Source organism: Anas platyrhynchos, chromosome 3, assembly GCF_047663525.1.
Source record: "Anas platyrhynchos isolate ZD024472 breed Pekin duck chromosome 3, IASCAAS_PekinDuck_T2T, whole genome shotgun sequence".
Lineage (NCBI taxonomy): Eukaryota > Metazoa > Chordata > Aves > Anseriformes > Anatidae > Anas > Anas platyrhynchos.
In genome coordinates, this window is record NC_092589.1 from 109,640,942 (window position 1) to 109,664,562 (window position 23,621).

The 23,621-nt window shown below is 37.5% G+C and overlaps 1 long non-coding RNA gene across 1 annotated transcript in view; it reads right to left on the reverse strand.

Annotated features, from left to right (window-relative positions):
* The window catches only part of LOC110351867 (uncharacterized), a 74,414-nt gene that overhangs the window by 5,001 nt on the left and 45,792 nt on the right, over window positions 1-23,621 (reverse strand). Inside the window, exon 3 of the long non-coding RNA XR_011808584.1 lies at window positions 6,833-6,943. This is a non-coding gene — a long non-coding RNA (uncharacterized lncRNA). The remainder of the gene's footprint in view (window positions 1-6,832; window positions 6,944-23,621) is intronic.

Below are 23,621 nucleotides of genomic sequence, written 5' to 3' on the forward strand. Positions count from 1 at the left end.
CAAGACATGGCCAGCCTGTGAAACATCACAGAACAAAAAAATGGATCTCTGTATGTCTGTTTATCCATTAACATATTATTTTCCAGTTTCTGTCTCTCTGCAAAACACTTTTTTTTTTTCCTCCATACATATTGTGCCTTGATACTGTGCATATAACTCAAGAACTGTTCTGAAGTTTGGCAGGTTTCCAGCTGCTCTTGTGTCATCTTTATGAAATTTGAAAGCATTAGGGTTGTACATATTATCTTTGGAAGTGATGATATGATTCATTATTCTGTAGCTCTCATTAGCTGCATGGGTCTAAGAAATTTGTTTCATGGGTAAACTCAAATGTTTAGTGGTTTGCCCAGAGACAATTTTAGGGTCAAAATTAAAACTGCTGACCTCTCTGTTCCATCTCTTTCCTGCCCTCTGGCAGGAAAGCATATTAGCATTTTGACTGAAATAAATAAATAAATAATGATTTTCAATTCTAGGTATTTATAGGCTTAAGGAAAAGTCTCAGTCACTAGAATAAATCCCAATGCTCATTGAAGTAGGCTAACACTCATTCCAGTGTTAATATTTTAGGGAGTATGTGAAATGACAATCCTGCTCAGTTCTTTTACAATACCATTGCCAACAAAGTATCACCAAATCACAAGATGGTTGAGTTTGGAAGGGACCTCAGAAGGTCCTCTGTTCCAACTCCATGTTGACAACACGATCAAGCTTTGCTATCCATTATAAACACGGGCTCAGTGGGCTTTCAGGGAGGGTGGCACTAAGGCTTAACCTCTCACCCTCCAGCTGATCTCACTTATGTAGAGTCAGGGACATTTCTCTGGGGCTTAACATCCATGCTGGCATCTTCTATACTGTCTGAGTTTCCTAAAAGCCTGTTTCAGCACCACTCTTGCTAGGATGCTAGGCTAGAAAATAATACTAGGCTAGCTAGTACATAATACTGGGAGAAGGGCTCGGGTACCATCTGTTGACTGCAGTGTGTGTCAATGTCAGCGTGGTCCTGGGCATGATAGAATAGCACTAGGCAGGGCCCTTCCCAACTGTGAACTGTGCCCAAGCCTGCTGTGAGGATTTAATGTGGCAGATGTGGCATACAGTAAGCTATTTCCACACAGTCATTCTATTCTTGGACACAGGAGATTTTATCCTGATGGGAATGAGTTGGAGAGTCAAGAGTCCATCTTTTTATTTTATTTTATTTTATTTTATTTTATTTTATTTTATTTTATTTTATTTTATTTTATTTTATTTTATTTTATTTTATTTTATTTTATTTTATTTTATTTTATTTTATTTTATTTTATTTTATTTTATTCATTTATTTAACTATCCAAAAATAGGACAGTCAACATTTTTTTGTTGTTGTTGTTGTTTGTTTGTTTGTTTTGTTATGCCGGAAGATCTGACTGAAGGCTAATCTCTGTTTTAGTGTTGTTCTTGGGAAAGAGAGGAAAACACCTGGCTGCTGGAAAGGAATACAATACATGGGCCCTCTTCAGCTTATCCCACTTCCAAGAGCTGGAGAAGAGAAGAAATTCAAGCAGCCTTATCTGTACTCTGAGACAGCAACCAAGGCAGGAAAGAGAGATCACATAGGGACTAGGAGCAGGACAAAAAATTAGCAGAGTGAATACAGCAAGTCTATTAACATCTAATAATTCTGGCATTGTTTGGAACAGGGGATATTTAAGACCATTTCCATGGTATTAGTGCATCTCCCATCACTATATTCAAGTATTAAAATATGGATTATAGCTAACACTAAAATTGCCTGCATGAGACCCAAGAGACCCTTTGCACTTTGGTGAATCACAGGAATGCTTTCAGAGAAGTAGATTCATTGATGCAAATAGGGGAAATCTACTCTTAAATTTATGGCTAACACCATAATACAAGTTAGATCTGAGGGTCTTTTTTTACCCCCCTTTTGTGTAAAACTATATATCTACAGTTATCCTAGGAAGTAAAAACATTGGTTTGCTGAACAGTTATCTTTTGGGTCTGTGGAACTGACATAAAATATTTCAGCAAACGCACTCTCACAGTTGCAGCAGAGCCAATATCTTACAGCTGTGACTGTGCTAGGAGAGCTGCCATCACTATGGTAGTAAAAAAGAAACAGGCAGGAAATAGATTTCACATTCTGGCCAAATATAACAGTATGGAAAAATGTTTATGTCCTGCATCAGGACAAAGAAGTCAAAACCTAAAAACATCATGGGCCGTAAATTCAGAAGATATGGTTTTGGTTCAGATCAGCTGTAACATTTTGCTTTGGCAATTTGGAAATGTTTTGTTTGCTTTTAATATATATTTTGTGATTTAATTTGCTTAATTTTCTCTATGAAAAGCAATTTGGGATCATAGAATTGTCATTTCTGGAGACAAAGTCTCAGTTACTTCAAAAGACATTTGCAAATGCTTTTCAATCTGCTTCTTGAGACCAACGTTTCCCCTTGAAAAATGTTGTATGAAGTGATCAATGTGTTCTAATTCTGAAAGTAGAATGAGAGTGTTCCTGACCACCTCACTGTAATGACAGCAATTTTCCTTGGTAAATGAGGGTTGGAACAATTCATAAGAAAATAGAATCGTGTATGTGGGTGCTGCAGGACTGGCAGTGATATTTTTATATGTTTTGACAGTTTTGTATACTCTGTCTTCATTTACTGGAATTGATGGTTACTTTTAATTTTCTGACAGTGCTGTGATTCTTTCTGCTGTATTCACATACATCAATCAGCAGAGCTACTCCCACTACTTAATGATGATTTTCATTTGACTTTAGGTTTGAACTAGACAATTAAGGTATCCTAAATATTCAGAGAAGGAGTCTGAGAAGGTAGGGCAGGTTGGAAATAAAAACTGGAATGGAAGCTCTGAACAGTTTTGCAAAGTCATATACATCCCTTTTTGTGTGGGGGTGTGTGTCTTACAATATTTAAGAAAAACACATCTGAAGGGATATTTTGGCAGAGATTACTGATTTATATTCATTTAGCTCTGGAGGTTGACATATTCTCTCATTAATACATGTGCAGAACATCCATAGATCTGCTCACAAGACATCCTCTGATGTTCACAGCAGAATTAATATTAGCTGAACAAACTGACGTGCAATTAATAGGGGATAAATGATTAACAAATGTGATAAAAGCTGACTGTGGGCACAACAAATGGGTCTTCTTATGTTTCTTCCATGGTCAGTAAATAGTGGTGGGTTCTTATAGGGGATGACTCAATGCAGCAACTTCTCATAGAGACTCTTGGGCTTGAGCCAGTATGATGAGAATGACTGGTCTTGCAGTAAACCTTGTAGGCTTGGCTCATGGGGTCCTGTGACCTCATTCCCTCATTCTAACTCTGTGAGGTGAGGAGACAGGGTTATGTTTCATTAGCTTGTGCATCAGGATTTCTTTCCAAAGGAAATGCCTACGTTCATAGGTAGAGAAGCTATCACGTAGCATTCCAGTTTGTTCACTGATGGAAAAAAAAAAATGTGGGACAAACTGCAGAGCCTATCTTTCCTGCTTTACGGATGCTGCTGGGATCAGGATAGCAAGGGGAGCCATGGAATGCCCTCATGGTATTACATAGTAACCTCTTGCTTCCCAGGACCTCTAACTCCCTTCATCAGTGACAAAGGCAGTGTAGGAAAAATAACTACCTACTTCTGAAGTTAAGCTGTGCAGTATCTCTTCCTCCAAAATCTGAAAAACATGAGCCACAAACCAATTATTGTTTTTCTTAACATCTGGAATGAAATCCAAGTGCACTGAGCAAAGTCTAACCTCTTAATTTTGAAAGTGCATATCCTTTAAAATATGTTGTCTCCCAAAAAGAAATTATGGAATTGTTTGCTGATTCTTTTTTAATACCAGATTTAATGATGACTAGGTCAAAATAAACCTTCTCTGGAGACTGCATTTAAAACCATGACCAAGTCAGTGCTGATCAAACTGTTTTGCCTGATATGAAAATAGCTTATTCTTTGTACCTATCTGTGAAATTATTGGTTTTATACAATTATTAGTAGAGTTTCTGGAGTATTATTTTAAAAGTGATTATTATTCAGCTTAATTTACCACTATCATAATTTTCGCTGTACAGTCCTTTACTGCTATGCTCTAACAGCTAGGAGCAAATGACTTTGCAAAATTGAACAGAGAATCTTGAGGCCATAATGCTTTCTTATTCCAAATGTTATGTTATATACCTATAGAAATTATATGTTAGCTAAACCATCTGCTAAAGTCATGCACAAGCTGTTATTTAACAGGGTCTGCAAATGATCAGATACAGCCTCACAAGCAGGTCACTCAGTCACAGCAAATTACAAATGCGTTTCAAATAGGATAATTTGACCAGCTGAAAGATATATAGGAATATTTTCTGAAGAGAAAAACATTAGAAACTGCTTGCCCATTACTACGATTTAACTTTGAAAATATCTCTAGAAAGAGACTGGGGTCCAAACCGCAAAGTAGAGAGCTGGATTTTAAAATCCTTGAATTTGGGGGATCTGATCTGAAGTTTTAGTTCTGCTCATTATTGAAGGGGATCTCATTTGTGAAATTCAGAGCTGCATCTGGTTTTGGATTGGAAACTAATGCAAAGAATGGGGGTATTTGCTTTCAAGAATCTTGATTCAGACCCCGCTTCTAATTATTGTCCCAGCTGAGGAAGCACTGATCGCTAATGCACATCATTCAGGAACTCAGTACAAGTATGCTTGCACAAAAGTTTCACTTTACTCAATTGGAAGCAAATGTAGTGCTTGCAGCCAGACCTGTTTTGGCTACAAGCAAAAACTTCTACAGATCTACACAATACAAAACTGAATCTTTAAAGTTAACAGATTGTGGTTCCTACAAACAGTCAAAAGGACATCACTTGTCTTGGGATTACTTTGACTGTGAGAAAATAGTCTGCTATTAGTCTGTTTTCCAGAAAACATCACTGCAGAACAATGAAAAACTCAGTAAGTTGTGTGAAATGTTGTTGTTGTTGCTATATGATTATTTTGCATTGTTTTTCTATTTGTTTCCAATGGAAGCAAAGGTGATATTACGTTTTCTTTGTATCCCTGAAAGGTATCGAAATTCATAGCTAATTTCAGCCAAAAGTGACAGTGTTAAACCTGCAAAAGATACCAAATTGCTACAGATTTCAGGTGGAGCCTGTTTGAGAGTCCCGGTGTCAGAGAAGACTGCAATGTGATTGTCAAAAAAAATATACCTTATGGGGAAAAACATGATGAATGTCAAACAGCATCAGACAGAGTGAATCCTTACTGAGGCACTGGAGAATCAAACTCTGAAATCCTAGGCCCTACAAAATCAGATTTAACTGTTGTTAAAGACTATTGTTTTTCGTTTGTTTGTTTGTTTTCCCTAAGGCAAGAAAGTGAAGCTGAACCAAAAATACCACTTCTTAGGAAGACTCACAGTAGATCAGGAGCTGACTGAATAAAGATTGAACCTTAAGCAAATTTGCCGATGACACAAAGATGGGGAGGAGAGGCTGATATCCCAGAAGGTTGTGCTACCATTCAGCATGTCCTTGACAGGCTGGAGGGCTGGGCCACAAGCAACCTCTTGAATTTCAACAAGGGCAAGAGCAGGGACCTGCACCTAGGGAGAAATAACCCCAAGCACCAGTACAAGGTGCTGGGGGGTGACCTGCTGGAGAGCATCTCTGCAGAGAGAGACCTGGGAGTCCTGGTGGATTTTGGGTTAACAGTGTGCATAAGGACAGAGGTTAGCAGTGATTGCTGCTGTGCATGAAACACAGACAGTATACAGAAAAAGCAAATAAGACAAAGAGGTCTTGGACATGAAGTCCTGAGACAAAAATTAATAGGTGACAATAACCAAAGCATCTCTAACATATTTGCCTTTACATATGGTGAAGATTAAAACTGGGACAAATTAGTGGGGTTTTGTTTGTTTGTTTTTAAGTGACCTTATCTAGGAGGCTAATTCTTCAAAGGGCAGAGAATTTAAATTCAAGCTTTCTTCAGTGCTCACATACACAGATTTATACTAATACCCCAGAGGCCAAGCAGGTTTTAATTCACTTCTGCCCCACCAAAGACGTGAAGAAAACAGTGTTTCCTCATGCTATGTTAAAGGGATGTCCTTTTTGTTGTACCAAAGTCTAATTTTAGTGTCAGAAAATGAAATTTCACTTCATCCAGAGGGCAACAAAGGTGGTAAAAGGGCTGGAGGGTAAGTCCTATGAGGGAAGGCTGTGGACACTTGTACTGAGGGACCTGGGAGTCCTGGTGGACAACAGGCCGACCATGAGCAATGTGCCCAGGTGGCCAAGAATGCCAACAGTATCTTGGGCTGCATTTGGTAGAGTGTGGCCAGCAGGCTGAGGGAGGTGATCCTCCCTCTCTACTCAGCCCTTATGAGGCCACACCTGGAGTATTGTGTCCAGTTCTGGGCTCCCCAGTACACGAGGGACATGGAGATACTGGAGAGAGTCTAGAGGAGGGCCAGTAAGATGATTTGAGGACTGCAGCACCTGTTGTACAAGTACAGGCTGAGAGAGCTGGGCCTGTTCAGCCTGGAAAAGAGAAGACTGAGGGGAAATCTCATCAAAGTATACAAATATCTGAGGGGAGGGTGTTGAGAGGAAGGAGCCAGTCTTTCTTCAGTTGTGTCCAGTGAGAGGATGGGAGGCAACGGTCACAAACTAAAGCACAGTAAATTCCAGCTGAACATGAGGGGGCATTTCTTTACTGTGAGGGTGACAGAGCACTGGAACTGGTTGCCCAGAGAGGCTGTAGTCTCCTTCTCTGGAGAGATTCATAACCTACCTAGATGCCATCCTTTGCAATGTGCTCTAGGTGATCCTGCTCGGCAGGGGCTTGGACTACATGATCTTCAGAGGTCCCTTCCAACCTTGGCCATTCTGTTATTCTGTGATTCTGCAAAAGAAGAGAAATCATAATGAACAGATTTCTACTAATCTGAACTTGTTCTTGAGAATGATGCCTCCCCTTCATTTGATAAATCATTATTATACATACCAACTCCATGCAAAGGAAGACAGGAAACAGGGATTTTTTGAAAGGCTTAATGTTAGGATGATGATTATTCCACTTAAGTCAATGTTATTTATTTTATCATTCAGCAACAGTAGAATAACAGTAAGACTAATTTATTTATTTATTTATTTTTAAAGAAGACTCCACCTTATATAGTCTGATGCTCAGTACTTATTGCTCACTAGTGAAATTTCATTAGGGTTTTGGGATTTGTTGCAAATTCTGCAGAACATGCATCCTCCAATTAACAGCAACTCTTTGTTTGTTTGTTTGTTTGTTTGTTTTTAAATAAAGCTGGAAGTAAAGATGACATAAATAGAATTTTGTACCACTTTGTACTTTCTTTTACATAGCTATGTTTAGTATCAAATTGGCAGATGGATCCAATACTGGAATGGGCCTATTTTTTGTTCCAGACTTTCCTGAATCTCATGAAAGCAGCCTCAGGATATTTCTTTTAATATGTCCAAGCATTTGTCCAATTTGCCTTTAAACTTCAGTTACAACTCTAACCTATCTCTGGATGCTACTGGCCTATGTATAATAAAAAATATACTTCCATTATCACAATGAATAATTTTTATCAGTCATAGTCCTTTGAGGCCAAATGTCCTAATATAATGTTAATTTTCAGGTCTTTTATGACATCTCCCTTCCAGCTCGGATATTCTGTGATTCTGTGATCTCTTTTGTAATCCTCTAAAAACACTTTACAAAAATCACTTATGACATATCTGTGAAATATGTAAGTGATATCTTGTTCTTCTGGGACAGTTCTGTGTCCAATGCTTTTTTGGAACCCAAAATATAAAGCTTGTCTGTTGCACCTAAGAAAAATTCCTGAAATCTAGCCATCCTTCTTCCATGACCAGAAAAAAAAAAAAAAAGAAAAAAAAAAAGTTGTTTCACAATATATGAAATACTAATGGTGGTTTCTTTAGTTCGTTTTGGTTTTCCTACAGTTTTTACAAGCTTCTATGACTTCCTTAAAAGCCACTTAGAAAATGAAAGGCAGTGTGAATTATTTATATCAGTGATGTTATCAACACAAAATGCTCAGTGTAGGAAATAAAGCTATGTGATGAGGGCACTAGATTAAAACATAGAAGACGGATTAATTTTATAAATTAGCCATGGCTTCCTGGGTTCACCTTGAAAGGCCCAGAAACACTTCGTGGGTTGATTTCCCAACTGGATTTGTAGCACTTCTGATTTTTCATTTCTTGTCTGTGTAACTGTAAAATCTTTGGGGAAAAAGCTGTCACTTATTATAAATCAGTGTACTGTCACTAATACTGAGGGTTTAATCTCAGCTTGGGCTTGTCTGTGCTGTCAGAATGCAAATTTGAAATAACATCATAAAAGTATTATATATTCTGTTGTACAGTAATTTTCCTGATCACAGATAAATTGACTAGTGGGATTATTTATGTTAGAGTTTGGAAAGAAAAATATACTAACTAAAGTTTAATGTGATTTTGCATCCTCCTTTCTATGTAGATGGGCTCTTGAATAGCTTGAAGGAACAGTAACAGTGAACCCTTTGGGCTCCATGGAGTACTTGCAGCGTACCATAGCTCTGAATGACCACTGGGTGGCTACACTTGCCTTCGGCATATCGTAGCCCTTGATCCACTTTGTAATCCCAGGATATAGTTATTAAAATGAACAATGAAAGGATACACACAGAAATCTGGAAGTATTCAAAAAACAGGCTTCACTGGTCTCTTATTTGTACACTGTGGCCCATTGGCCTGCACAATGAAAAGTTACAGTGCTATTGGAAAACACCATCAAACGGCAATAAATGTGCAGAGGGAGAAAGGGAAATACAGAGATGAGTTAGCAATAAAGCAAGCGTATTCTGCACATTTATCTTGTTAGTCTCCATGTCCTGGCCACTTCCCAATTTGAGCACTTGTGCTGGATATCCTACTGATTCACAACTGTTTTGGATTTTGATTCCTTTTCCTATGCTGGCATTCACCAATAAGCCTCCTGCCACGTGCTGGGATGATCTCCTGGTGATTGATATGGGGAAGAAAAGATTCTGGCCACCACCACCTGACATCTCTTCACCTCAGCCCTACCTAGAAGATGGCTGTTATATTAGGGAGACTACATGTGTGAAATCATCAGTGTAGCTTCACAGCATTTCCATTTCCAGGGATGAAAACTTCCAAGTAAAATTCATAACTGAAGGTCTGTTTAGCAATCTCCAAAGAGCTTTTGACACCAGGCAATTACTGGAGTTATAGCAAGACAAATAATATAAAATGATAGACAGCACCAATGTGAGCAGCAGAGCAAGAAACTTAGCTACAACATATCCTACATGTATGGTGCTATGAGCTGAGAGAGCATGAGATATTTTTTTAATAAAGATTGCTGTTCACCACCATGAACAGTCCCATTGTAAATGGTAGCAGGGGAGCTCTAAGAAGAGCTAATTGAATCCATTTCTGAATTTATCCTGAAAAGTGGTGGTCCTGACTGGCTATAAATGATGTTCACTAGTCTTTGGTAGCTGTTTGTTTGTTTGTTTTGTTTTGTTTGTTTGTTTTTGTATTAACAGAAACAAAATAGGGGAAAGATATGAAATACCTATTTTTAGTGAGAAAAAAAAATAAATTAAGTTTGTATTTCCACAGCTAGGGCTTTGCTGTAAATAGGAAAAGGTGAAATACCTTGGAAATGTCAGATGTTTAAAATTTAAAAAGGAGACAGAAAAAAAAAGGGGGGGGCTGTCAGTCAATGTGAATATATCAATAATTCTCCAACATGAATGGATAGATGTGTCAATAAAATAAGTACCCATCACATTGCCATTTTAAATAGAGAAAAACTTCTATGCTGTGGTTGACAAATGTCAGGATATGAGAAGGGAAGGATAAAGCAAGTGGACATTAGCAGAGGGAATGCAGTCAAGGAATCTGGTTTTGTATTCAATGTGATTCCCAGTCTGTCCATACAGCAGGAATGAAAGAAAACTTCTCAGTCTAAATATAACATGGGCTGATTGCTCTGTGCTGTGCACTTGTGCTGAAAGGTTTCTGCCCTGATGACCATGTGAGAGGAAGGCAAGCTCTTTGCAACCAGGTGCTGCACTGTTATGCATTGCTGTGTGATAGGATTTCTGGTTGTACTAAGTAATTTGTGCCAACACCTAGCAATAGGTAAAAGCTTTGTTTCCATCTCTGCAATCACTGTAGTTCCAGCAATTTCTGATCATGTGACTTAATGATCATCTGACTTAATGATGTAAAGCTTTTCTGCAGACTAAATGTTTGTCAGTTCTGCATTTATTCACCAATGCCCCAGCTTGTGGGCATTATTAGTGTAGAGAGACAGATACAACTGTGGTATGAATGGCGGAGGGGTGCTGTAGACACTCATATGGCCTCTCCCTTGCTATGTATCATAAAACAGTAGGGAAATGCTGGGGACTGAGTGAATGTGGAAACAGAATTCAGCTGCTTGGGTTGCCATGAATCTGATTCTGTCCCTTATGAGAAAGTAAGGGTTGGTTATCTTTGGACAGGTGAATTAACTCAATAGCATCTTGATCTTTCTGTCTTGGAAAATAGGGATTATATATCTTATCCACTCCCATAAAAAGGCTTCAAGATATCTGAAAGAACCATGCTACTTAAACACTGGATGTTATTTTTAGAGCACTCAGCTCTCTAGCTATGCCAGATGCAAATATTTACTCCTCTCTCTTTAATAAAAATTGGAGAAGAGAAACAAGATCAGAAACTTGGGCCATTTCTTGATCACCTTTGGACACAGATCTGGGGCTAATAGCACCCTTTCTCCTTTGGAATAGTATCTTCTGAAGACAAAGGAAATACTATTCCTTGCTTAATTTATTTCCTCATTGATCTTTGTTTCTTCATTGTCTTCATTGATTAAAAGTAACACTGTCTAAGAAGAGGTCAGAAATGTTTTTTTTTGTTGTTTTGTTTTGTTTTTTTTTGCTGGTGTTTTAATTTTGAACCTCTGGATCTCCCAGGTATAAACTGTAAGTAAGTGTAATGCCAGTATGATACAGCTGCTTGCCATATGTGTTGGAGAAAGAAACATGTGATTGTGAAGAGTATGATGACATCTGAACCGATAAAACATTCATCCCAAGGTGAACGGGTGTATCTGTTATATATTTAGGCATTCTCTTTTACCAGCAGACTTAGAGCAATTTAAAAGCATAAAGCCATAAAAGGAGGAAAGATCACAAGGGTTTGCAAGGGAGAGTGACAGAAATGGAGGAGAGGGCTTATCACGAGCAACAGTGATGAAAACAGTGGGAGGTATATAGATGAAGTGGAAGCACTTTAAGGTTCTCCTTCTTACACATACGTTACAGAAAAATGGCTGTTTTCCAAAGACTTTTTTATCACCGGGAATATCTGTTTTGCTATAGATTGCCTTTTAATCCCTTGAAAAAAAATCTCTTTGTTCTCATTTTGTTTTTCTATCCCTCATCCTGTATCTCACTATCAGAGTCCAAAACACCTCTAAAATTGGCACCAAGTTAACACGATACTGACATAGATCAGCACAGCATATCCTAACAGCCCAGCCTAAGATTATCCCATGACTTAGCCATATCGTAATAGACCATTGTTGGATAAACTTATATCTTTGCCATATGTAAAGAAAGCACTCAGCATAAAATAAACTTATGCGTTTGGTGTTTCTTCCTTCAGGGTGAAGCTTCTCCCTAGGTAGAAATAAGCAAGCCCAGTTCAGAACCTTCTGATTGAACATCAGTGGATGTAAGCAGTGTAGAAATGTCATTTTAAGGCTCCATGGGGCATACACATTTGGTCTTTGGAAGAAAGAACATCAAAAGTTTGCACAAGAAACGTTACTAATCAGCTTTCTTTTCCCTTTTCAGCTTTTCTCTTCTCAAAATGACTTCTGCTGCAGCAATGTTGAATATGTTCTGGTCAACCTCTGTTGTGTATATCATGACTAGCTGAGTCACTAGACAGGGATTTTTGTCCCATTGAATTCCTAATTATTTTGCAAATATAATACCTCCAGATATTTCAAATATTAGAGAAGTTTTGAGATTCCAGTAGTATTTTTTCATTTGGCAATATTATTCAAGCATGGTGACCATCAAATGATCAGAGGTATGTTTATTTATTTATTTTAATCAAGTAAAATAATTGGTTACTAAGGCAAGTTTAGAGGACCAGAGATAAAGGATTTGTAGAAAATCCAGAAAAACAAATAAACAATTGACAGGATATCCCATAATGTATAGTTTAGGTGCAGGTTCAAGTACGAGTATTTTAAAATCATAAATTTAAAAATCATAAATTTAAAATCATAAATTGAAATAGAAAGTGATGTCATTGTTCTTTTGGTGGATCATAAAAACAAACAAACAAACAAACAAAAAAACATAACCAATTAATTAAATAAAAATAGCAATACAGTGAATACCGAGATCTGTTTCAGTACTTGTAAGAAAGCTGGAAAGTACTACATACAGAAATATTGAACACAATCTGGATGGGTAGAACTTTTCAGTGTGTGGTATAACAGCAATGTCTAATGTAAGCAGGATTGTATCTCTCTGTTTTGCAGTAAACTATAATGTTGTTGACTTGAAAAAATAGAATTTATGATTGTGTCTGCTAATTGTAAAGAAGATTTTTGAGAATGCCTTATCTGATCAAAACATCTCTCATCTTCATGGGAACCTCACAGGCAGCCTGAAGAAATGCCTGATAGTAGCTTTCTGGCTGTACAATAAAGTATACAAATGAATCAGACCAGGTAGGTGGGATTTAAAGGGTGAACCACCAGATGTGGCTGGGACTGGGATGGAAGGTTTGCTATTTAATGGCCAAGAAATCCAGATTTTAGAGGAGAGTCAATATACTGTGTAATTCCTATATAAAAATGGAAATAGGTATTTGTATGCAGCACCTAATACAATCACAGTTTGCTGATGTTATTTTCTTTGAGGCAGCAAGTTTGATACTTTCTTGATGTTTGCCATATGTACAGTCTGATGTAGATCATCAGCTGGAGTGCTTCCTTTGTGTTTACAAGGAATAGTGAAACATACATTTGCAGTGCCACATTAAAACTCAGTTGGCTGCTCCTTACCTTCAGAATTTCATTGTAAGCAAGACATAAGTTTTAAGCAAAAATCCATAAGGATATGTTTATGCTCCAAAATAGAGATTTGGATTGACTTCTAGGGAAAAACTAGAACTAGAACAGGAAGAAACTAGAACTTCTAGTGAAAAACTAGATTTAATTTCAGAGTAATTAATTGTTTTCCTGTGATCATTGGCATAATTTCATCCTTAACTTATGATGGCAATTCACATGCACATGTGTACACATGGATCAGTCATCCAGAATAGCAGATAGAACATCTAGTTAAGATACAGAAGGAGTGGCAAGTGAGTCTGTGTAGAAAGAAGAGTACTTAAATAAGCATAATAACTTCACTGGGTCAGGAAAAGGATGTACTATAAAGTTTATAAGTATTATATTTTCCTTCTTGTTTTAAAATATAATTCAAATGTCATAGTTTGATGACATATATAATTTACAATACATGGATGTTAATATATAAATACATTACAAAAAGCTTAATGTTAGATAGGATGATGGTATCACAGAGTCTAACTTGACATATGTCAGTTCATTAAATTTCATGCAGAAAACCCAGATGACTGAGGGAATCCTCTGTAACCTCACAGAATGCTTCTCTGTCCTGAGGCTGCTACATCTCCAGCAGCAGCCAATGTGTAATGTTGCAAAGGGAAGAGAAAAATACCAAACCAAACAACCCAAAATAACAACTCACTAGATAAACAGAAAATAAGCAAATAAATAGAACAGCTCTTGAAGTTGTTCATAAGAATGGAAAAAAAATATTTTATAATTTCTTCAGGAAACAAACTGAAGCATGAAATTGAAACGCAGACACTGTCTGAGCTCAGAGCTGCTGATACTCTTTGTCTACTGCAGCAGCCCATGCACCCCAAATTCCATAAGAATGGAGATTTATTGAATCTACCCCCAGAAGAGAACCATAAGCACTTCATTTAATGCCTATAACCTTATTCCCAGGAGCTGCCTTAAAACGCATTGTAAAAAAGTACTAAGCTGTTCCAACTGATGAGGATGAAATCATTTCTCCTTAGCATCTATGTTGTCTAATTTTCCTCACACAAATAATGCCTCCTATTATTTTAGGGCCAATTTGTCAAATTTGACCTTCCACCTCTGGATACCCATAAGTGTCTGACAGCAAGCTTATGTTGGCAGTTCTGCTCATCTCTCACCTATACGTTTCCATGACATGATGGCTCACACAATACACTGAAAACCTTCATGAAGGCCTTGTTTGATAGTGAGAGAAACAAAATGCAGAAGGAATGAAAGCATTTGCTTATAGTTGACCATGAGTGGATAGCTAAGCAAGTGAAAAGCAAAAACTGCCTTTAAGTGAGTGCTGTGCAAGAGCTTTTCAACCATTAGAATGATGTGGTTTAGGGGAGTTGCGTTGATCTCTTCCTAAGTGAAGTTCAGTGGGTGTGAATGAATCCTGTGAATGTATTGCTGATCCCTGCCAGGACTCCACCAAGAAATAGTACATCTCCCTGGAGCATGGCAGACCTTTCAAAAGCAGTAAATCATAGATTTTGGTCCTTAGAGGACTTAGTTAGTCAAAGCCTTACATCTGCAGATTTAAGCATTTATACAAGTTGAGCTTTAGCTAATATTATTTAAATAGGGCTTGGAATGTTGTAGGCAGCCAAAATTAGTCTTTCTTCTTAACATATGGTATGATATGGTATAGCAGACCATTTAAGCCTTTAATCTTTCTAAGTAGGAGAGAGAGAAAGAAATCAAATATGTTAAGTCAATAGGCAGCTGATAGCAATATTATATTTATGTGAGGTACAGCAGCTAGTGTTGGAGAAGTTATGATTTTTAACTGCAAGAGGGAACAGTTATATTATGGATTGCTTAACAAATCCAGGTATTTAAAAAATCCCTTAGAATGAAAGCTAACTTACACTTATAAGACCAGTGACTGCTTTTAGTGCTCTGCAAAAATGTGCATAAAAGTAAGCCAAGCCACAAGAGAGTCACACAGACCCAGTGTGTGACAAACCATTATACAGTAAACCCAAAGATGCCAAGAGTCTTGTTCATAAAGTTAAGCAGACATTCACATTGTAGAGTCAGAACCAAAATTTTACTTTCTATAAGTTGCTTGTTCTTTGCCTTAGACACAATTTTCATGAAGCAGAATGATGCTCAGAGATTTCATATTCAACTTCATTCTTTTCTGAAATATTCATCTGAATTCAAGATGAAGAAAATATCTGCAAAGTGTTCTCTAGGTTCACTGAAATTTTATTTTGGGCACAGTAGATTACATTCCTGATCTTGCAAACATTTAATGCATGTTCTTAATTTTGTGCAACCCTTTGATCCATGTAACCATAAAAGTTTATTCTCATGTGTTAACATTTGAAGGACCAGGCATGTCAGAGTAGCAGTATGTGTTTACTCTGAGAAATAAAAAGGAACAACAACACCAGAAGCTGGAGTATTTCACAATCTAAAACTAGACAAATTCTCCTTTGGGGCACATCTAGCAAATCTCAATTCCCACGCTTTTCTCCAAAATAGTGCTTGATGTTTAACTACCGAAGTAACGAGGCAGCTACTTAAAATCAGGATGTATAGCTAAACTTGCATATTTCTGAAGTAAAGAACTCCAAGGACAGTTTTGCTGTCCCAGCACAAAGGTGGTAAGAGACATGGGACTGCCCAGCTGTGCCTAGCTGGCACAAACTTGACAGTGAGGGGGAGGAAGGTGGAGGAGAAAAATAAGGAAGAATTAAAAGGAACTCCTCTTTAACAGAGTATGTGTGATTGGTGTCATATAAGAAGGGGCAATTCTGTAGCTGTTCATCACTGCTGGGTTGCATCCAGCCTTGCTCTACCTACCAGAAGGGGGAGAGAGTGGCTTTGTGTAAGAAGGTTTCAGTGTGTGCAGTAAGATATCAGGTCACTACCATGTAGGAGAGAACAAACAACACTAAACAAAACATGCAGTTCCCTTGCTACATCTGTGCAAGACCCATGGACATCAGTCAAGGTGTGAATCAATTCTAAACAAAACAAATGGATAGATATCGTCCTTCTTCCATGGCTAAAATCCCATTTGTTTAAATACCTGCCATTTGTTATTAAAGCTGTGCCAAATAGAAGATTGCATTTTGTAAAAGATAGAAGTAATGCTCTTAATTAAAACAGATTCTTAGAATGTTTCATTTGATAAAGAAGGCTGCAGATAACTTTGTTCCTCAGTGGGGCCGTCCTGTTGACTTTGTATTAATCCAGTGGATTTCTGTCACTTTGAAGAAAGGAAGAGAAAGAAAAATATATATATATATAAAGTGTTTGATTGCTCTTTTATCTTTATTCAATTTTCCTTTGGCTTCATTTAAACAATAATAATAATTTCCTTATCTGCTGTGCAGCCTCTGCTCAGTTCTTGTCAGAGATATGTTTCTTCTTTGACACTATCAACATTAGTACATTTGCTGAAGTTAAACTATCTGTGTTGTCTAGAAAGCAGTTTCTTTGCTGGCCCTAGATTTAAAAGAAACTGGGGAAACGTTGGCAAACTGCTTATTAAACAATGCATGGTATTTAATGAAGCATTCCCAACTATAAAGGACATATCAACATGGGTGAATTACAAAACTAACATTAGATCTGAGTTGTTCTCAGAAGTCTGTTTTTGCCTTCCTGACACAATGGTCTGTCCCATCTTCACTCTGCTATCTTTTCTTTGCCAAGCAGCAGCAGGTGACAGGTCATTTGTGCTGATTTCTCAGTGGAAGATCAATCAGTGGTAGTGCAACTGGGTGTGGTCCATGTGTATTTCATTCGTTGTCTTGGGCTAGACAACGTTTGTCAGTCAACAAACAGAATAAAAATTTCTTTCTGCATTTTCCAGAGGGGAAAAAAAAAAAAAACAAAAAAAAAAACTCACAAGTACTTTAAATCAGAAAGTAAAGCCTGCAGCTTTTCACATAGTTCCTTAACCCTAATCCATTGTGTCTATACAGAATTTGGCATAACCAGGAAAACTATCTTGTGTTTCACCTGTTGCATACAAAAACAAGTGCACAGAGAAATTCATAAACCCGCATTTAACTGCCTCCCTCCATAATATCCATAATACTTTCCTTAATATACATTCTTTTACCAAATGTTGTGATGTCATTTTAATCTCAGAGCCCATCCATAGTAGCCTTAAGGACACAACAAAGTTTCAAATAATGACCCAGTTCTGCAAGACAGCTTATTTGTGTGATCTGGTAATAAGGGAGGAAATTTAGCCCTGAAATAACTTTTAAGCATGTTAAAAGATAAAATTAAATAAATAAAAGAGTCTAACTTTATCTGGTGTACTTTCCTCTGCAGGCTATGTAGTGCCATTTAAGCCTTGCAGGACGTGGTAGTAATTATTCAGTAATTTCCCTGTCCTGACTTTTGCCATTTCCTTTGCTGCCAGATATTTCTCCTATCCTCCATTTATCCTCGTGGAAGAAGAGAGTGAAAGAAGGGTGAGGAAGGTGAGGAACTGCTTCTAGAATTAGATAAATTTTCACTATGGATCCGGAACAAAAAAGACCAAACTGAGTTCTTTGAACCTTCTAATTTGTCATGCATGTCAAAAATAAGGTGATGTTGGTATGGGTAAGAATAAGCTGCCTCTGTCAGAAAAGGGGAAATAAATGTAGGTTAGAACAGGTTCAGAACACCATCTGGGAGAAAGACACCAAGGTAACTGGATATTAAATTGCTTTTCATTTACATCTGCCAAATGAGATGAAGCCAGAAGAAGGCTTGAAAATAATTCTTCTAAGAGGACAAATTTCTGTGTAGATAATCAAAAAGGATGAGAAAGATGTTCAAAGAACAGAGCTTTTTACATGTGGGTAAGTCCATATAAATGGGGGCAGGCTGTGCACTGAATGGCCCAGACATGAACCATCTGCAATTTGGAAATTGCAGAGCTGTCCTAGCACCCAGTTCTAGTGTAAATATACGCTAAAACATAGTAATGTGCTGTGTGGTGTCTGAAATGGAGATAGATTTTGTCTGTCTGCTCAGAGAATGGACAGAAAGAGGTCATCCCTTCCATATAGGCATGTGCAGCATTATCATTAGCTCATAATGCACATTAGCCAGTGAAAAGGAAACATTTCCAGGAAAGTAATGGATCTGTTAGTTCCTCTAGTTCAGTAGCCAAATTTTTCTTTTGTTCCCATGATGATTAGTTCTCATAACATATGAGAAAAGTAATTCCTTTTGTCTACAAGCATCGACTAACCTTGTCAGTAGAAGTTCAACTCTAGGCAATTTGTAGACTAGATATTAGCACTCTGCACAAACAACAACAACAAAAAAATCAATGGCTACTTAAGACATTAAATCCAAACAGCATGGTCAGTTTGAACTTTCACATACTATGGAGAGACAAAGACATGTTTTCTTTTTTGTTTCTTTGTTTGTTTCTTTTTTTTTTTATTATTATTTTATTATTAAATGTTTTTCTGACAAAGTTTTCAGAAAATTCTTTCCTAATTCTTTTTTTGTTTTTCTAACAACTCAAAGTTTGTTTATTTGTTTATTTGTTTGTTTGTTTGTTTGTTTAATAGTTCTATATAAAACTCCGAAACAAATATCTGCTCTCAAAACAAGAAACTGAAGGCTTAGAGCTAAAGGCAAATCAATGTTTGGTGATGTGTTCATAAAACAATCAAGGAATTTAGAGTCCATCCAGCAGCTGATGTCTATAAGCCAGTTTATTATGCCTTTAATCACAACTGTGCACAACTTTTGGATTCTCTTTTGCTGGAGTCTGGCCCCAGAAATGGTGTGAACAGCAACGCAAGAGCAAAAAGATGAGTTTAGAGCTCTCCTGCTGAGATGGGGTTACATGAACCTGACTCCACATTAGGTAGTGGGGACAGCAAAAGTATCTAATTTTCTGAGGAAGAAGAGAAGCAGGCCAGCTGGCAGCTCCTGAGGACCACAGGGAGCAGGAAAAGAGCCAACTGGAGCAGATAGTCCTAAGGGCTGGGAGGTGCTTGGAGAGAGAGCGTGGGAATGGGCAGAGGGAAGGCTTCAGAGGTAGGTGGGAACAGTAGCATTAGTAGACGTGAGTAGGGAGCTCACATCTGACATGATAAGACTTGTCAGGCATGCTAATGAAGGGATTTGGGGGCTGAGAAGGATAGGGGGAAAGGAGAAGTTGATTATGACTTTAATGAATGGAAAAGCTAGAGATGAGAAAATTGGAGAGCCAGTGGAAAGAAACAGCCAAGATCTGAACCTGGTTTGTGCTGGGAGCAATTGGTAGAGTTTTGAAAAGCATAAAGGAATAATTGACTCTATTTAATGACTGTGTTCACATCAGGAATATATATGTCAATTTTTATATGTAGGCATATGTTTTGCTATCTAACTGTACACACATATCCATAGAAGTGGTAATCTCACAAGTTCTGTTTTAAATCACACTCCTCCAATTTAATGAGAAATGAAACTTGATCTGCACTGTAATTAATGAAACTTTGAAGCAGCTTAGCTAAGGAAATTTGGAGTTCTTAATTGTTTAATTAAAAATGAATTGGTTTAAATCTAGTGCATTATAAAATATGAGACAAAATGTAGGTAGTATGTTGCACAGCAGATCAAGTGATCATAATATTCTGTTTTGGCTTTAGCATGCATAAAGATCATAGATAGACATCTAATTTTGATATTTTAAAGGCTTTTCTGCTATGCTTAGGATTGGCTTCCTACCTGCTTAAGGAGATATGTGAGTAAAGCCAAATTAAAAATAGGTATTAGAGAACTTATGTGGTGTGGTAGTCTTCAATATCATAAAAAAGTCTTATATAAAATTAGGTCAGCTTTCTTTTGGTAATGGAAGGTGGTTCTCATCATCTGCCTGGGTAAACCATGCCTCCTGTAAGGAGAATCTCATCTGGCATTCTATTGTGCCTAAAATTAGGGAAATTAAGTATCTAAATAGAGTATTTCTTAAGCACTGAGTTTTCTGAATAGACGGCATGGGAAATTAAAAAACTTCCTTCAGAGTGACTGCTATGCTAGGAATATAGTGGTGTAGACTAGACTTAATGTAGACACATTAAGTTCACTGAGTCTTTGGTTAAAAGGGCTGCCATGAAAGGGTTGCTCAACCATCCTGTTGATGTCTTATCCACTGAGACAACTTGAAGTAGCACTTTTCTCTTAGGTCTGGTATTTGTGAAATACTTGTTAAATCACCTCAGAAATCATTAAATCAGTGCCAAGGAAATTTAGGATGAATTCCAGTTCAATGGAAGTAACTTTCCAAAAATCTGTATGTTTTGGACACTCACAAGTATATTAATTAAAGAATCTCATGAGACATTTGCAGTGCCAGAAGATGTTCTTTGCTATTCAGGCTGAAAATATTTTCTCAGGAGCTTAGTATGTTTGAAATATAATTTTATGGTAGGAGCAGAATTGCATATCTCAGCTGCTGACCTATTAATATTTGTAAAACATATAGAATTATCTTATAATGAATCTGCTGTTTGCATTCCCTACTCTATACTGAAAAGGTCCTCTTTTTTTTTTTCTTTTTTTTTTTTTTTTGATTTTGCACCTTTTTTGCAAAGTGTGCTGATGACCGAACATGGTTTGATTTCTGTGTATCTCCATCAATCACAGCTAGAAGTCCTCATTTCCTTCTGATGCTTTATGAAACACAAAGTCAAAACAGACTAGAAATAGCGGGAGTAATACTCAAGGTCACGCAAGCAGTCTGCAACAGGACTTGAAAGTGAAGCCAGACAACCTTGTCCTTTCATTGCAAGGCCTTTCTCCTCCTCCAGCCCTTTTTAGCAAAAATGCCTAACACCTTGGTGCTTTGGGCACGTTTCCATGCTCAGCACATCTCTGGAGTTCAGAGAAGGGTGGGAAAATCTCGCTTTGTCAGTGCGTGGGAGAGCTTTGACAGCTGCAGGGTGAAGCTGGGGTCCATCTAACCAATTTGGCAGCTCTTGCTCTGCTCCGGCCTCTGGAGATGGTGACCTGGAATGCAAAGCCTCCTGTTTTGTGTGGTCTTGTGCCTATACATGCTGCACAAGCCTAATGCTAGTCCTGCTAGAAGAGATGAATTAAAGATATTGTTCAGTCATACAGAAATCTTAATCAAAACCCATGAGCTCAGCACTATCCATAAATATCTCAGCATTATTTATGGGAGTAAAATTAGGGAAAAAGGAAAAAAAAAAAAAAGAGAGAGAGAGAGAAGAGAAGAAACATTGGAATGAAGGAAAAAAGTACCTTCCTATGTCCAATTATTACGAAAAGAGTAAATATGTCACTCTTGGAACTTTGAAAAAGGAAAGTTTTGGCCTTGTGTCCACTGTGGCATTATCTCAGCCTAAGAAATCGGGTGATGAATTTGTTGGGATTCTCACTGGAGAAACTACTTGATTGCAATCTGGCCTGCTGCTTAAGGAAAATAGAATTGAGTTCTCATCAGGCAACAAGCCTGTATAAGTTAATAGGCTTTAATAATAGCACCTCATTACATTTTTATAAAACTGCCTGGGAAACGAATGCTGGAAATACAAAGGAAAGCTCTATGGGATCGCAGTTATAAAGCAAAGATAACATAGTCAATATTACAGCATTTCAAAATAATGCATATACTATACTGGATACCACACAGAATTCAGTGACTGGGATTAAGGCCAAATAAGCTTTTTTGAATGGATGTCCAAAGCAGATGGGAGACCTGACTCATGCTTTGGAGTAGAAAAATGATTTCTTGGACAAGGTGTTTGGGAAGCTTGATAGCAGTCAGAAAATTAAGGGGTACTAGCCTCAGTGGATGCTGATGTGTGTAGTAACAATATTGTAGTCACAATTAAAAAAAGGTCACATTCCCCATTCCCCAGCAAATAATATTTTTACATTTGCATCCAAGACACACGACTTCTTTCCCATGGATTTCTAATACCTCTGTGCAGTAACTGTTGACAAACATTTACATTTTTGAAAAATGATGGGCACTGTGTTTGTGAACTGGGAGGTATTTCTGTTCCCAACAGTTGGCTATTAATCAATGCAGTGGTAAAGAAACACTTAGATTCAGTGGAGGTAACAATAGAGAACACTTCTGAAATAATTCATGAAAATACAGCACGGACTACAGAAGATCTTGTTTGTATCAGGGACAGTCATTTACATTGCGTGTAGTAAGGATAAATTTGTTGCATCGTGTGGGAGCTAGGGCTCTTGAGACTGACTGGTGGAGACAAATATCTCTAGAGGATGATGCAGAATTTCTGAGTTCAACTGTAGTCAGGATATTAATTTAGATACTTTCTTCTTTCCACTTACTATATATTATTTACTATTTTCTATAGCCTGGGTCGATACCTAAATTAAATTACTCAAATCAAGAGAAATTCCATTCCCTCTGTGTGTGTGTTCAATTCCATGCAATGGTAATGTTTCTGAAAGCTGAATGTATTCAGTTCTTTACAGGATGTGTTTAGTACATTGTTGGAGATCTTTGATCTAGTGTTCTCAGTGGTAATGCTATATATTAATTAATAGATCCAATTTATCAGCTTGTCACTGTCAGTTGCAGACCAGAGATCCCACCTAGGAGACCAGAGGGCAGAACCAGGGCCTTGACATTGCAACCTTTCAGAAGGCAAGGTTCACAACTATGACTTCAGCAAAGACTGACTGTGATTCCTCATTAAATATTAAATAATAGTACACTTCAGATCTGAGTCCAAACTTCTCATCTTGCACCATTCCAGCTAAGCTGGTTATGAACAGCAACACTGCTCAGAAAACCCTTTGAACTTTGGAGGAATTTTGGTTGTGGATCTAAAACATGAGTTCAGTAGCCTGTAACAAGGGCTTTCAGTCAAAAGGTAAGCATAAAAGAAAATAATTCAGTATTATTTTTGTAATGAATTGAGTAAACAGTGGAGAAAAAAAGTTCAAGTCATTTGTGACTTGTATTCTAATAACCAAAATTATCTATAAATACAAATTAAAAACGTGAAGCAGGTTTGTATGAGTACATTTGAACCACTATTTCACAAAAGTTTTAACTGTGGAGGAAAAAAAAAAAAAAGAAGAAAAAAAAAACTTTATAACACCACCTGCTGTTCTGCTGGTTTTGACCTGACCCCTTTCTCCTTTTCTTGTTATTATAAACAGTGAGCTCTTTAAGTGAGAGCTGTTTAAAGGATAGGGGGCTGTAAGTGTTCCTTCCTAGATCCCAGATGCAGTGGGAGACTGATGGGCTTTTTGATCTTTATTTTATGAGTGTCTGATAAATTGCCTCTGGCACCTGGCAACTGAAATTTCACTATCTGAAAACTAACCCTTATGTCAAACAATGTGGCCAGTCTCATACGCTGAGTTAAAGAGCTGCATGCATTTAAGTACAGGA